We start from the raw sequence: 16,778 nt of genomic DNA, 5'->3' as shown, positions 1-16,778 counted from the left end.
GAAAACATCAATTTAGGATTAAACTCCATTGCAGGAAGCAGACCCACAAAGACACACACATTCCCTCTATCAGTTTCCTACAGCCTCTGCTACAAATTGCTACAAATCTAGTGGCTTCCAACAACACAAATTTATTATCTTATAGCCCCAAAGGTCAGAGGTCCAAAATGGTTCTCATTGATCTAAAATTAAGGGGAGCTATGTTCCTTCCACAGGCACTAGGAAAGAATCCGTTTCCTTGCCTTTTCCAGCTCCCAGGAGAGCTCTCTGGCCCATGGCCCCTTCCTCTGTGCTTGTGTTCAAAGGCAGTAACACCAGGCTGAATCTTCGGCACACTGCTGTCCTTCTGATTCTCTCCCCTTTTGCCTCCCTCTTATACTTTTAAAGTCTTGGGATCACATTGGGCCCAATCTGATACTCCAGAACAGTCTTTCCATCTCGAGACCCTCAAGTCACTCACTTCTACAAAGTCCCTCTGACCATGCATATGGCATAATATATACTACCTGTTTCCAAAATAGAAAGGTATATATTCACAGGTTCTGGAGCTAGGATGTGGACATCCTCGGAGGGTCATTATCCTGTCTACCACATCCCCAGTCTTAATATATTTCTTATATCTGATCGAAACTGACCAACCTAGCATATCATTTCTCATTTCTGCTCCTTGACTACACTTTAAGATGTTTGCACAGTCATAACTTTTAAAATTTGTCTTAGACCTACCCTAGCTTTCTCTTCATCATTAGCACCAACATAAATATGAGTGAGGTCAAGGACCTTGAGGTGGGGAGACTCTCTTCTGGATTATGCAGGTAGCCCAGTACAATCCCAAAGTCCTTCAGAGGAGAGATTCATTCCTGGCTACAGAGAACCAGAGAGAGACAGCAGTGGGACTTGATACCCCATTGCTGGTTCTGAAGTGGAGTGGTCTGACTATGGACCAAGAGAGGTCCCGAGAAGCTGGGAAGACAAGGAAACGGATCTTCTCCCACAGCCTCTAGAAGGAATGTAGTTGGACCAATACCTTAATTTAAGCCCACTGAGACCAGTCAGACTTCTGGCCTACAGAACTGTAAGGTAATAAATTCATATTGTTTCAAACCACTAAATTGTAAGAATTTGTTATAGCAGCAGTAGCAAGTTTATGCAATGTGCATTCTTTTCAGTCCATGCTGATGATTTAAGCCCTCAAAATGAATGTGATTCAGAGTCATCAGTAGACTGGCAACACCCTCCTCCAGATCATTAGCCAGAATTCAAATAGGCCCAGGACTCATGGGAACCCCTGGAGGAGTCCATCTGAGAACGCCTTGGGTTGAAGGAAATACACAATTATCATCTTGCATTTTCTGGATCTGCTTGTATAGCTGAGCCAATCTGCACCTTTCTTGACAGACATGACCCTGTACAGGTTTTATCTTTTAAGGAACATTATTAACTTTCCTGTCCCTTCCTTTACTAATGCTATCGTCAGGGGAGACTTTGGGATGGAAGTGCACTAATGCACATGCACGCATGTGTGCACATGCACACACACATGCACACACTTCTCCCTCTTCTGAAAAAAAAGCAACCCAGATTTGAAAAGAATTTGTTCCTCCAGTGCTCAGATATCTATTGCCCCAGGGTTTGTGAATTTCTTTCCTATTCTAAATATTTCATTATAAAGCTTAGGATATTTAAAGGAACAGTAGACTACACCACCAGTCCATTTTCAAGCTTATGAGAAGATTTAAATTGGATTTTTTCTTCTAAGAAATACTAAGAATTTCATGGGTTTTTGTCACAATTCTTTGAAGATGTCAGCATGAACCAGGTAAGGGGCAGTGATTCCAAGATACACATTATTCATGTTCATTTTGCCTGATTGAAAGCACTTCAGACTTTAGATTTTGAGTCCTTAAGATGTTCTTTTGGTCTATTAATTCTTATTTCCTAGATTCCTTTTTAAAGATTTATTTATTTATTTGAGAGAGAGAGAGATTGTGCATGAGTGGGGGAAGGGGCAGAGGGAGAGAGAATACCGGAGGACACCTCCCGCTGAACCCAGAGCCCAACACGGGACTCTGTCCCAGGACCCTGAGATCATGACCTGAGCTAAAATCAAGAGTTGGCTGCCTAACAGACTGAGCCACCCGGGTGTCCCTTTCTAGATTCATTTGTACATACTATGTGTTAGACATCATTTCAGATGCTGGAGGCACACTGGAGGATCTGAGCTAAAGATGTAGACAAATTTAAGGCCATTGGAATTACAGGAGAATGCAGATGGAGAAGAAAAGATGGGTTCCACACAGAGCCTCAGAGTACCTCAACATTTAGAGGTCCAGCAGAAGAGATGGACTTAAGATGGAGCAAACTTTTATGATAGGAACCAAACTGGCAGAGTGTGTGGTATCATACAACTAAAGATACAGTATTTCAAAGAAAAAGAATGGTTAGTGGTGCCAAATGCTGCCAAAGGTCAAGTGAGATAAGAACAGATCAGTGATCATTGGTTTTGACAACATGGAGATAATCTTAAGTAACATGAGCAACTGGAAGGGATAGAAGACCAGCTGTAATGGGTTGCAGGAAAGAATGTGAAAAGAAGGAGTGGAGACCATGATATAGAAAATACTTTGAATTAGCTGCTGTCAAGAACAGCAGATAAATGAAGTAGTGCATGGAGGGAGAAGTGGGGTCACAGGACAGTGGTCTTTCCATGGGTATACAGTAATCAAGGTAATAGTCCAATGGAAAGAGAGAAATTGAAGTGGTGGCAAATAAAATGGATGGTTACCTGGGAGGAAACCAGGAGAAAGGGGTCCAAAGCACCTGCAGGTATAAAGGGCAGACTTAGGTAAAAGAAAAAATTTTACCCACAGAACAGAAGGCAGAGCAGTAAGGGTGTATATGAAAGCAAGTATATTGGTAGGTTTGGAAAGTGTGGTGATAAGAATTTCCTAATTCTTTGTTCATAAAAAGTATTAAACAAGGTCATCGTTTGTTCTATGAGTATCTCCATACTATGAGCTGGTAGAAGGAATGCTACCTATTCCACTAAGATGATAGCTGGGATACTAGCCCGAGGAGCTGGTGTAGATACCAATTATTTAGGTTTTTTATTTAAATTCAATTAGCCAACATACAGTACATCATTAGCTTCAGATGTAGCATTAAATAACTTATCAGTTGCATATAACACCCAGTGCTCATCACATCACTTGCCCTCCTTAATGCCCATTACTCAATTATCCCCCCCCCACCTCCCCTCCAGCAACCCTCAGTTTGTTTCCTATAGTTAAGAGTCTCTCATGGTTTTTCTCCCTCTCTGATGACTTCCTATTCAGTTTCCCCTCCCTTCCCCTATGATCTTAACTCTCAAACAGGAATGATAACTATTATATTGATGAGATACTAGAGAATTCACCCTTAAAATTTCTGCTTCTGAAAAGGCAACTAACTAGAGGTCCAGAGATACCTGAAACACTGAATAAATTGGAAAATGTGTTTTGAAACATAATGTAGAGCTGAAAGAAAACAGCACAATTCTCAGAGGTCAGAAACAGTGAGAAAACCTGAATCCAAAATGGTCATCTGCTACTGGAGTTGGCATTCTGTTGTCTATGACCACCAGGGACCTGTTGCCTGGGTTTTAAGAGGTTCCATGCCTGCAAGACAGGAAGCATCAGAGTGAATTCTGTCAAAAACAAGCATGCAAATAAACAGGACCTCAGAAGGGAAAAACTCAATGAGTGAATCTAGACTAGGAAAATCTATCGGAGAGGGAAATATATGTCTGTCCTGTCTTTGGCTCTTGATGGAGTAGGAAGGAAAGTGGGGAAAAATTTCAGAATATTTAACTATAAGCCATTTTTAGGATGGTTCGAGCCTGGAATTCAGTCTAAAACAATAAGCTAAAAATTCAGTTAAAGAAGAATACACTTCACCACACATCTCAAAGAATTCCAACAATCAAGTTTCAAAAAAACAGGTATTTGCAAAAAGAAAGGGATCATACATCATAAAGGAAAACAAGCCACCTTGTAAAAAGTCCTTAGAGGCAACAACTCGCAAGATCAGACAAATTAAGAAGAAAGATGATAAGATTATCAGATAAGAATAGAAAATATATTTGAGTTTAAAAAATGAAAGATGGGAAGATGAAAAATTTCTAAAGATCTGCTGTGCAACATTACACTTATAGTTCACAATCTTGTACTGCACACGCAAATACCTGTTAAGAGGGTAGATTTCACATTATGCGTTTTTTTAGCACAATAAAGAAAAGGAAAGGTAGAATCAAAAAGTTGGCAGAGAAATAAGAGGCTGTCAAATATAATCAGGCAGATTTTTTTAAAGACCAATTAAAACTTTGAGAAACAAAAGCTGAAGTAACTAGTCAGAACTCAAGAGAAATTTAATGAAAAAGATCATGCTGAAAAAGAATTACCAAAAATGCAGTATAAAATGGCAAAGAGATGAAAAATATGAAAGAGGGTTTAAGAGGCAAGGAGGTCAATGAAAAAGTTCTAATGTATATCTAAAAGGAGTATCAATAGAGACAATGAAGAGTTGATTAATGACAATCATCCCCTGACTCACAAAGCTCAACAAACACGGATATTCCCAAAGAAAGCCCCACCCAGACACCTCAATGTGGAACTACAGAACCACCAAAAATAGAGAAGTATCCAGAGAAAAAGAGAGATAACCTACAAAGAGTAGTAGCCCAACAGTTAGTTTGCAAACAGCAACAACTGAGAGAAAATCATGAACAGTCCAGCAAAACTACCTTTCAAATATGAGTGAAATGAACATAATTTCAAGAAAGAAAAACCCAGGAGAGATCATCACTGACAAACACTCAATGAAAAATTTTGAAATGATGACTTTCAGAAATAAGAAAATGATCACAGAAGGAAAGAAGATGATTCTCAAGAAGAAATGAGGAGGCAAGGAAATAATAAACATGTGGGTAAATATTTTGAAGTACAGGGGCACCTGGGTAGCTCAGTCAGTTAAGCATCTGACTCTTGATTTCAGATCAGGTCGTGATCTCAGGGTTGTGAGATGGAGCCCTGCATCAGGCTCTGCACTAGGTGGGGAGTCTGCTTGAGATTCTCTCTCTCTCTCTCTGCCTCTCCCCTTCCCACTCACTCTCACACTCTCTCTAAAAAATAATAATATTTTAAAGTACAGAATAATAACTATTGTGTCCAATCTGTCAAGTTAAAAAAGAGAAAGGGAGATAGAAGTAAAATTCTAAATAAAAATAGCATAGGAGTCAAAAATAGGTAACTTGGTAAGTTATTTCAACCCTAGGACCATCAGTTTCCCCCTCTGTATAGGTTAAATAGTAGCCATTCGCTTTTTTTCTTTTTTGAGATTTTTAAATTATTTATTTATTCATGAAAGACACACAGGGAGAGAAAGAGAGAGAGGCAGAGACATAGGCAGAGGAAGAAGTAGGCTCCCTGCGGGGAGCCTAATGTAGAACTCAATCCTGGGACTCCAGGATCTGCCCTGAGCTGAAGGCAGATTCTCAACCACTGAGCCACCCAGGCATCCGGGGAATGGTAGCCATTTTCAAAAGGATTTCTGGAATCTATTTGCTTCTAATTCAGGTCGATTTTTGATATCTTGCTCAAAGCTTTAATGGCTGCATTTTCTGTGAACCAAATTTCCTAATGGTGGCACTTTGCTACAGACCTAGAGCATTGAAGTAGCTAAACCAAGTGCAACAGTCCCCAAAACTCCCAGATTTTCCCTTTTTTTTCCATTTAATTTCTAAAAGTGATGAGATAACCACAATGACAGCAATCTAAGTGGCTGTACATTTTGTCTAAAATGCCCTGAAATCATTCTGAGCTATTATGTAAATACCCAAATCTGCCTATTATGTTGTTATGGGGGGAGGCTCAGCAGTCCCCCTGCCAGTGCTATTTCTTAAGATGAGATCATTAGAAAAGGATTAGTGGTGTAATGTCTGAGGGGCTTAAACAATAATTTCAGTCTTTCAGATGTGCACAAGGTAATTTTAAATAAATTCCAGGGTTTTTCTGATGACAGCCCTTCATTCAATCATAACTGCCTTTAAAGAAATGCTAATTGGATGAGGTAATTTCTAATGTAAAACTTGACGTGTTGCAGGCCCAGTAAATAGTAGCTATCACCATTCTTAGCATGATTTCTGGGTAGAAATAAAAAGAACCTAAAAAGCATGGCTGCCATTGATAGATTATTGGTCTTCAGAAGTCTTAGTTCCCTCCTGATAGTGGTTTATAACTTTACAAGGCCACAAAACTAAGTGATAGATAGTTAAAACTCTATTTTGTTTCTTGGAATGACTAATCCATTGAGTCCAAAAACACTTAAAAAGCACAAGTATATGATAGCCATCGCCAATTGAAAGGTGTATAAGACATGATCCCTTCTCTTAAAGGGCTCACAGTCAGCCACATGATTAGTAAGATTAGCATTAGGTCCAATGTTTACTAGGCCCCTACCTTGAGCTTGGCATTGTGCTAGCCCTGGGGACACAGAAAGGCAAGGTGTGGGTCTTATGGATCTTAACCATCTAGTGAAGAATACATATAAACCGTAAACCAGTAGATTACAAAATATCACAGCCATAAAAGAGCCACAGACAAAGCATTGGGAAGAACAAGAGGTAGACCAGCTAATCCTGACTAGAAGGGCTGGAGGAAATCAAAAAAGGAATTAGCATTGGAAACTGGACTTGAAAGATGGACAAGAAATAAAAAGAGCATCCCAGACAGAGAGGGTGGTATGGCAACAGTGCCGTCATGAAAAGGTGTGCTAGATTTGAAGAACAAGGAATAGTTCTTGACTGGCAAGTATGTAGGTAAAGACTGGAAAAAGCTGAGGTTGGAGAACTAAATGGAGCCAGTTTGGGACAAATCTTGCAACCTTTACAAAGAAATTTAAACAGTTTTCTGGAACAACAGCAGGCAACAGGGAATTGGAAGCAGAAGACTTATATCTTTTTTTTTTTTTTTTAAATGATTTCATGAGGTCAGTGTCAAAGATCCTCCAGATACCAGAGCGACTAGAGGTCAGGGAAAAAGACTGCTGGAGAGGCCACAGCAACAGTCTAGACAAGACATGATAATATGAATCCAAGCCACAGCAGTGGGGCAGCAGTGGCCAAGTACTCAAGAAGAAACTGGACCAGACAGGTAACTCATTGAATGTGGTAGGAGAAGACAGAGAGAAATCAAAGATAAATGGAGGGGTATCTACCTTGAGAAACTGAGTGAGCCACTTATCAGTATCGGAGAGGGAAAGATAAGATATAGAACAGGTTTGGGAGAAAAGATGATAAATTCTGTTTAGCAAAATTTAAGTTTGATGTACTTATGATATCTTGGCAGGAAGGATGTATCTAGTAGGCAATTCAAAATATGGGGTCATGTTTGGGGGAGATAAAAATTTGAGAGAGTAATAGTTGAAGCTGTGGCTGTCTTCTGGTGAATTAAAAATTTAAATATATATCAGAAGGAGACCAAAGAGGCCTGAGAATTTAGCTAAAATAACCAAACCTCGTTGTCAAATCAATCACATTCATGAGAACCCACAATGCACTGTACTCCACTCTAGCCTGTGGTAGGGCATAAAAATAAACAGGCAAAAGGTCCCATGTTTTCCCAGTCTCTTCTTCCAGTAAAAATGCTCAATATCCATTTCTGCTGCTCTTCCGCTGCTAACTTTATTAAGCCATGACTAGCTACAAACTCACTGTCAGGACTCTTGAATTTTCCTTTACATCCTCTAACTGACTGGAAGCCTTTCAGGTGAGGTGGAGATCATGCAAAAACATGGAAAGGAAATTGGAACACTGAGTAGCCACAGAGTAATGAAATGAACCAAGACTGAAAGCCTATGGCTTCTCTAGTTGAGAGCTTTCTTTCCTCTGCATTCTGTCTTCAAGAGATATAGCCATGAGCTGGAATACCCAGCATGTTTCCACCTCCACCTCCCTTAGGCACATGCTATGGAAGGCTGACTTCAGGCCATTTTTACTAACTACCCAGAACGTGGTTTCCTTCCTGATGACTTCCATGGCTTCTCCTGTGCTTTTCTCCTTGAAGACAAAACCAGCCTGGAAGACAACATTCAAATAGCAATGACTTTGGATTGACTTCTTGGCTTCTGGTTATGTTCCCTGCTTTACACCACCTCTGTAGTTATGCCCTTGAGATATTTGAAATATAAGGAGAAGGAGACAGGATCCAAGTTCATGCCCCCAAACTACTCACATCTCCCTAGAAAAGACTAGAAATCCTGACATTCCCCAAACAAGAAGTCTCCTCTCCACTTATTACAAAGCAAGAAGTTGGGATGGCAAAGAAATTTAAACTGACCATTAAATTGTTTGGTGTGCATTAGCACTTTTCAAACTGAGGTATGAGGTACCCAGTGATATAAGCTGTGAGCCAGATAATTCATGAAACCACAGATAAAGCTGTTCACTTGGGAACTTTAGTTTTACTTGAAGATGGAAAAGAGGATTTTGTCTTAATATCAAATAAGCACAAATATATTAAGAAGTAGGCTGCCAAGTTTGCATAGGCTTTTTAAAAGATAAAATAGGAAGCTTCAAAGAAATTTCAGACCTCTAGACAGATTGCTTCCAGGCCCCTAAATCTGGAAAGGCAAAAATTCCCTCTTCTGCCATAAGGGCATTTCAGATGCTTGGGACAGATTCTGGAAGAATAAGAAAAGGAAACAAGCCCACAGGTCAGTCTGATAAGATGAAAAAAGTCTGGAGCATGAAATAGGCAATGGCTGGAATGAGAATATATTGAAGCAACACAGACACTGCTTAAGAGACAAGTGGGTAGACCTAGAATAGACACCAAGGAAGCCTGGATCACCCATTTGCTATGGAGGCTTGGGGAGGACATATCATCTCCTTGATTCCCAGTCTCCTTGTCAGTGAAGTGAAGGAATTGTACTAGACAAAAGTTAGAGCCTCTTTAAAATATTTGAACCTTTTCCAATCCTTAAAACTTAGGAGATTTCAAATAAAATCACGAATTGTTGTCTTCTTTTTAAAAATGAGAACATTTTACCACTGAGCCTGTCACATTCTAGCCACTGAACTGGACATTGCAGATGGAGGATATCCCATCATCACAGAGAGTTCCATTAGACGGGACTGCACAAACACTTGAGTGTGTGACCCCAGGCTAAATGACATTTCAGATCCCCAGTAGCCCTGATTCCAACTTCTTTGTGGGGAAACTCCACCAACTGGGATTGCAGCTACTGTACAAATGTCCCTTTTTAAAACAAATCCTTCCTTCTAGATCTGTTGCCACAGACAGAAATGATATCTTAAAGACATTCTTGAATTAAGAGCACACGTGGCTTCCACCAGGAACAAGGAGGGACAGGTGGGACAGGTGTGTTGATTTGTCTTCACGGGGCCAGTTTGGTGAGGGTAGCTGGAAGCGGGCTGCCCTTTCTCTCCCAGCAACCCGAATCAGCCCAGCTGCATCCAACTGAGAGTAGCCCTTCCCATTCCCATTCCCTTAAGAATGGTGGTGAGAGTGGACATCCCTGTCTTGTTCCTGATCTTAGGGGAAAGGCTCCCAGTGCTTCCCCATTGAGAATGATATTTGCTGTGGGCTTTTCGTAGATGGCTTTTAAGATGTTGAGGAATGTTCCCTCTATCCCTACACTCTGGAGAGTTTTGATCAGGAATGGATGCCGTATTTTGTCAAATGCTTTCTCTGCATCTATTGAGAGGATCATATGGTTCTTATTTATTCTCTTGCTGATATGATGAATCACATTGATCGTTTTACGAGTGTTGAACCAGCCTTGCATCCCGGGGATAAATCCTACTTGGTCATGGTGAATAATCTTCTTAACATATTGTTGTATTCTATTGGCTAGTATCTTGTTGAGAATTTTTGCATCCATGTTCATCAGGGATATTGGTCTATAATTCCATGTTCATCAGGGATATTGGTCTATAATTCTCCTTTTTGCTGGGGTCTTTGTCTGGTTTTGGAATTAAGGTGATGCTGGCCTCATAGAACAAGTTTGGAAGTACTCTATCTCTTTCTATCTTTCCGAACAGCTTTAGTAGAATAGGTATGGTTTCTTCTTTAAAAGTTTGATAGAATTCCCCTAGAAGCCATCTGGCCCTGGACTTTTGTGTCTTGGGAGGTTTTTGATGCCTGCTTCAATTTCTTCCCTGGTTATTGGCCTGTTCAGGTTTTCTCTATCTTCCAGTTCCAGTTTTGGTAGTTTGTGGCTTTCCAGACATGTGTCCATTTCTCCTAGATTGCCTAATTTATTGGCGTATAGCTATTCATAATATGTTTTTAAAATCATTTGTATTTCCTTGGTGTTGGTAGTGATCTCTCCTTTCTTATTCATGATTTTATTAATTTGAGTCTTCTCTCTCTTCTTTTTAATAAGGCTGGCTAATGGTTTATAGTACTAGAAGTCCTAGCCTCAGCAATCAGACAACAAAAAGAAATAAAAGGCATTCAAATTGGCAAAGAAGAAGTCAAACTCTCCCTCTTCGCCGATGACATGATACTCTACATAGAAAATCCAAAAGACTCCACCCCAAGATTGCTAGAATTCATACAGCAGTTTGGCAGTGTGGCAGGATACAAAATCACTGCCCAGAAGTCAGTGGCATTTCTATACGCTAACAATGAGACTGAAGAAAGAGAAATTAAGAAGTCAATCCCATTTACAATTGCACCCAAAAGCATAAGATACCTAGGAATAAACCGAACCAAAGAGGTAAAGGATCTATACCCTAAAAACTATAGAACACTTCTGAAAGAAATTGAAGAAGACACAAAGAGATTGAAAAATATTCCATGCTCATGGATTGGAAGAATTAATATTGTGAAAATGTCAATGTTACCCAGGGCAATTTAAACGTTTAATGCAATCCCTATCAAAATACCATGGACTTTCTTCAGAAAGTTGGAACAAATTATTTTAAGATTTGTGTGGAATCAGAAAAGACCCCAAATAGCCAGGGGAATTTTAAAAAAGAAAACCAGAGCTGGGGCCTCACAATGCCAGATTTCAGGTTGTACTACAAAGCTGTGGTCATCAAGACAGTGTGGTACTGGCACAAAAACAGACACATAGATCAATGGAACAGAATAGAGAACCCAGAAGTGGACCCTGAACTTTATGGTCAACTAATATTCGACAAAGCAGGAAAGACTATCCACTGGAAAAAAGACAGTCTCTTCAATAAATGGTGCTGGGGAAATTGGACATCCACATGCAGAAGAATGAAACTAGAGCACTCTCTTGCACCATACACAAAGATAAACTCAAAATGGATGAAAGATCTAAATGTGAGACAAGATTCCATCAAAATCCTAGAGGAGAACACAGGCAACACCCTTTTTGAACTTGGCCACAGTAACTTCTTGCAAGATACATCCACGAAGGCAAAAGAAACAAAAGCAAAAATTAACTATTGGGACTTCATCAAGATAAGAAGCTTTTGCACAGCAAAGGATACAGTCAACAAAACTCAAAGACAACCTACAGAATGGGAGAAGATATTTGCAAATGACGCATCAGATAAAGGGCTAGTATCCAAGGTCTATAAAGAACTTATTAAACTCAACAGCAAGGAAACAAACAATCCAATCATGAAATGGGAAAAAGACATGAACAGAAATCTCGCAGAGGAAGACATAGACATGGCCAACAAGCACACGAGGAAATGCTCCGCATCACTTGCCATCAGGGAAATACAAATCAAAACCACAATGAGATACCACCTCACACCAGTGAGAATGGGGAAAATTAACAAGACAGGAAACCACAAATGTTGGAGAGGATGCAGAGAAAAGGGAACCCTCTTACACTGTTGGTGGGAATGTGAACTGGTGCAGCCACTCTGGAAAACTGTGTGGAGGTTCCTCAAAGAGTTAAAAATAGATCTGCCCTACGACCCAGCAATTGCACTGTTGGGGATTTACCCCAAAGATTCAGATGCAATGAAACGCTGGGACACCTGCACCCCAATGTTTATAGCAGCAATGTCCACAATAGCCAAACTGTGGAAGGAGCCTCGGTGTCCATCGAAAGATGAATGGATAAAGAAGCTGTGGTCTCTGTATACAATGGAATATTCCTCAGCCATTAGAAACTACAAATACCCACCATTTGCTTCAATGTGGATGGAACTGGAGGGTATTATGCTGAGTAAAATAAGTCAATTGGAAAAGGACAAACATTATATGTTCTCATTCATTTGGGGAATATAAATAATAGTGAAAGGGAATATAAGGGAAGGGAGAAGAAATGTGTGGGAAATATCAGAAAGGGAGACAGAACATAAAGACTCCTGACTCTGGGAAACGAATTAGGGGTGGTGGAAGGGGAGGAGGGTGGGGGGTGGGGGTGAATGGGTGATGGGCACTGAAGGGGGCACTTGACGGGATGAGCACTGGGTGTTATTCTGTATGTTGGCAAATTGAACACCAATAAAAAATAAATTTGGGATCCCTGGGTGGCGCAGCGGTTTGGCGCCTGCCTTTGGCCCAGGGCGCGATCCTGGAGACCCGGGATCGAATCCCACGTCGGGCTCCCGGTGCATGGAGCCTGCTTCTCCTTCTGCCTATGTCTCTGCCTCTCTCTCTCTGTGTGTGTGACTATCATAAATAAATAAAAATTTAAAAAAAAAAATAAAAAATAAAAAATAAATTTATATAAAAAAAGAAAGGGTAATTAAGACAGACATGCAAATGACACCCATTCCAAAGATGCTCCCTCGAAAAAGAAATTAGGGCCAATCTAAAAACCATTAGACTATGGACACAGCACAATGGAATAAGCAATGGAAAGTCTGCCTCCTGGCACAGAGGCTGTAAAGAGAGCAGTGGGTGTAAGCAGTCTGTGAGCAGTACTAATGTGTAATTACAAATGAGCAGGATTCCTCCATCCTACCCCTTCCAGCCAGCCCTTCTGGGAGCACTATCCGGGAACACTTAGCAGTAATAAGCCACCGTATTTTTTTTCTTTTTTTTTTATAATAAATTTATTTTTTATTGGTGTTCAATTTGCCAACATACAGAATAACACCCAGTGCTCATCCCGTCAAGTGCCCCCCTGAGTGCCCGTCACCCATTCACCCCCACCCCCCACCCTCCTCCCCTTCCACCACCCCTAGTTCGTTTCCCAGAGTCAGGAGTCTTTATGTTCTGTCTCCCTTTCTGATATTTCCCACACATTTCTTCTCCCTTCCCTTATATTCCCTTTCACTATTATTTATATTCCCCAAATGAATGAGAACATATAATGTTTGTCCTTCTCCAATTGACTTACTTCACTCAGCATAATACCCTCCAGTTCCAACCACGTTGAAGCAAATGGTGGGTATTTGTCATTTCTAATAAGCCACCGTATTATAAGCCAGGCAGCAGCAAAGCTGCCTTTTCCCTAATGCTATCACTCACCCTGGCCTTCCCCCATTGGATCAGCAAACTTGAGATATGCCTGGTCACTTTTACAAGGACTCTAGAATTTGAATTTGAGAAATACCATACCCATCAGCATCTTGAAAGTGGGGATTTGATAGGCTTGAAGAGTGGAAGGTGGAAGAGCAATGACTTGCAACCCCGCCAACAGCTTATAAAAAAGAATGCCTAACCTGGGCATCACCTCGGCCCAGTTAGGTCAGAATTCTGGGAGCAGGGCCCAGGGATTGGTAGGTTTTGTAAATATCCCAGAGGATTCCCAGAGATAGCAGGATTGAGAACCACAGGCTTTTGTAACCGGGGGGCCCACTCAACCACACTGCCCACATCTTGCTGTTCTCCTTTTGGGAGAACAGGACTCGTCCCTGCCTTGGCCTCTTCATTAACAGATGGACGGTCACAACACTGACCATGCATGCATGGTGGTCACAGGACAGCTGATTCTCCCCTTGTTATTTCCACATGCCCTGGGATCCCGAGCTTGGGAGAGAAAGTGGGAGGCTTAGCTATGGGAATTGGGTTATCCCCTGAGTATACGGCCGGGAAGAGACAGGAAAGGGGTGCTGAGAGGAATCCAAGAAGTTTGGGAAAAGGAAATTAGAATAATTAGCCATGCAGCTGCTAAGCCATGAGACTGGGAGTGAAGAAGAAAGCCAGTTAGCAAAGAGGGATGTGACAGGCACAAGTCAGGCAGCCAGAGATGGCAACAGCTGCCTGCTGTCTGTGTGTGGCATCAGAGGAAGCGCGTGTCCTCACATGTCCAGTGTGAGACCTGATCAGCACAGATGTCATCCTGAAATATGGGCACTGGCAGGGCGGGGCTCTAGGAGAGAAACCTCTGTCGATTTCTAGATTGTTTTGCAAAACCCAGCAAACAGCACGGGTCCTGCTGCCTGGCGTCATCCCTGCACATCTAAGAAGCAGTATAATGCAGGACAGCTAGAGTTACGAGCTCCCTCACACATGGGCTGGCTCAGGCGCCCTGGCGGTTCAGCTGTCCTCTCCTGACCCCGACATAATCTCTCCCTAATGAATTTTCCCTCTTGATATCTCAAGCAGATGGCTCAACAGGAGAGTGAACACATTCCCAAGTCCTAGAGCATGACTCTGTGCACACGGGAATGTGGGTTTTGTTTTGGTATTTGGTTTTCTTTTTTTTTCTTGAAGATGTGCAATAAACACAATCATGTCCTGGGGACTCTCAATGCCTTACCAGACACAGCCAAGCCTTTCCTGGGAGCCAGATCTTGGCAGGAACTTGTTTCTTGGCACTCTCGGTGACGTTTGCAATATGCTAACTTCTCTGCCAGTTCTAAGGGACGTTTTAAAGCTTTACCTGAAAAGAGAGTGTATGGACCCCTCCTCCCTACCCCAGGGCTTCAGCAGCACTGGAGCTTTTGCAGCGGTCAGGGCTCCTCAGTTAAAGGTCGGGAGCCCCTCACACTGACGGCTGTGCCTGCTGGGGCCTCCTTCAGACATTTTAATTCCTTCTCCTGGGCAGAGGAATGGAATAGAACACCCCATCCCATTGGCAGAGTTACTGCATGGAGGGATTGGCACTCTCAGGAGTGCTTTTTTAAAGGAGGAATCAAGAATGCAGAGTCTCTGGGCAGAAGGAAAAGGTTGAATTCCATGCAGAATGTTGTATGAATCTTGAAACATAAATAAAACCCCAGGAGGGGAAGAAGTGTGTGTATGTGTGTATATTTATATTTATATTTATATTTATATTTATATTTATATTTATATTTATATTTATATATATTTATGCTGCCTGGTATCAGACATACGTATATATGCCTGTTACTTATGGACAAGACTCTCAGACTCAAAAGGCAGGAAGGAACATCAGAGACAATCTATTCCAATGGCTTTGAATCTGCTGCACTTTAGGTCAGAACCACCTGGGGAGTTTTTCAAAGCGAATCAGCTTCTTGGTCTCATCCCAGAAGCAGAATGGTTGGGGGGGTATTCCCCCGTGGCTATTTTTCCCTAGGTTCCTAGTATATGCAGGCAGTTCTGGCACTCAGGGAACTGCAGGGTTCCTGCCTGTGGCAGAACTGAGACAGAAACCCCACCCCCATCCCTCCAAGGCATCCCGAACTTGACTGTGCACACCAGTCATCTGCGGGGAATCTTGACATACTACAGATACTGATTCAGAAGGCCTGGGTCCTGCAGTTCTGAAAGGTTCCCAGGAGATGTGAGTGTCGCTGCTGCTCCTTGGGCCACACTTGGAGGCACCCGGCCCTAGCATCCAGCGCTATAAATAGATGAGTCATGAGCCCATTAACCTCTGGTCTTTCTAAGATCAAGATTAGAGAGCCAGTGTGATAGAGAGGTTGGGTGGGAATGATCCATGTTTTTTATCCTGATTCTGGAACTTAATTGCTGTGTCACTTAACCTCTCTGATCTACCATTTTCTCAGGTGTTAAAATGAAGAGTAAATGAATCCCTCTCCCCCTTCACAAAGGGGGCTGATCAGATGAGAATATAAAATCATTCTACAAACTGTAAAGCACTTTGAAACGAAGGGGTTTATTATCATATTGGCCTTTGAAAGACATCAACATTAGTCAGTCCTTAAATATTGGTTGTTTCTATGTATATACCCATCTTTATAGTCCTTTATTTCTCCCAATAGGAGCTGTGAATGTGGGCACACATGCAACAGATGATTTTCGTTCCTTAAAGGTTGCAACTTTCTACATACATGCGTGTGTTTACATGTATATAGGGTGTGTGTGTGTGTGTGTGTGTGTGTGTTCTTATCCCATGGCCTGGGGGGTGGGGAGAGTAGCAAGGAAGTTCTCTTTAACCAGGAAGATTCAAGAATGCAGAGCAAATGTTCAGAGTCAGCAGCCAAATTGGTAGCTTTTCTTGTCCTTGCCAATGCATTAACACACTCTGAGCCCAAACAAAATGGAACCATGAGCTGGCCAACTCAATCTCAATGTTTTGCATGGCTGCACATCCCCACTGGGGTGAATATTGCAAATTGTTTCTGGAGATCTTCCTTATCCTAGCCAGGGACATCTTCTTTTAGGACCCTAAACTTTTATGAAGTTTGAGGTCTCCCCCACATCCCCCCCACCCACCCACTCACCCTGTTCACACTGATATGTCTAGCCAGCACCGGTCATGCTGTGCATGTATGTTCATTCCCCAAAGAAATGAAACCCTTGGCAAATTCTTACACCACATTCTGGAAGCCACTGTTGTGGTTGCGCAAACACACTTGGCACACGGCTAGGGGACCAAGCAGTTCTCTGGGTTGAATCTCAGAA

This window comes from Canis lupus, chromosome 25 (assembly GCF_011100685.1).
Source record: "Canis lupus familiaris isolate Mischka breed German Shepherd chromosome 25, alternate assembly UU_Cfam_GSD_1.0, whole genome shotgun sequence".
Classification (NCBI taxonomy): Eukaryota; Metazoa; Chordata; class Mammalia; order Carnivora; family Canidae; genus Canis; species Canis lupus.
The sequence above is the reverse complement of the archived record's forward strand: the minus strand, read 5'-3'. Positions refer to the sequence as shown.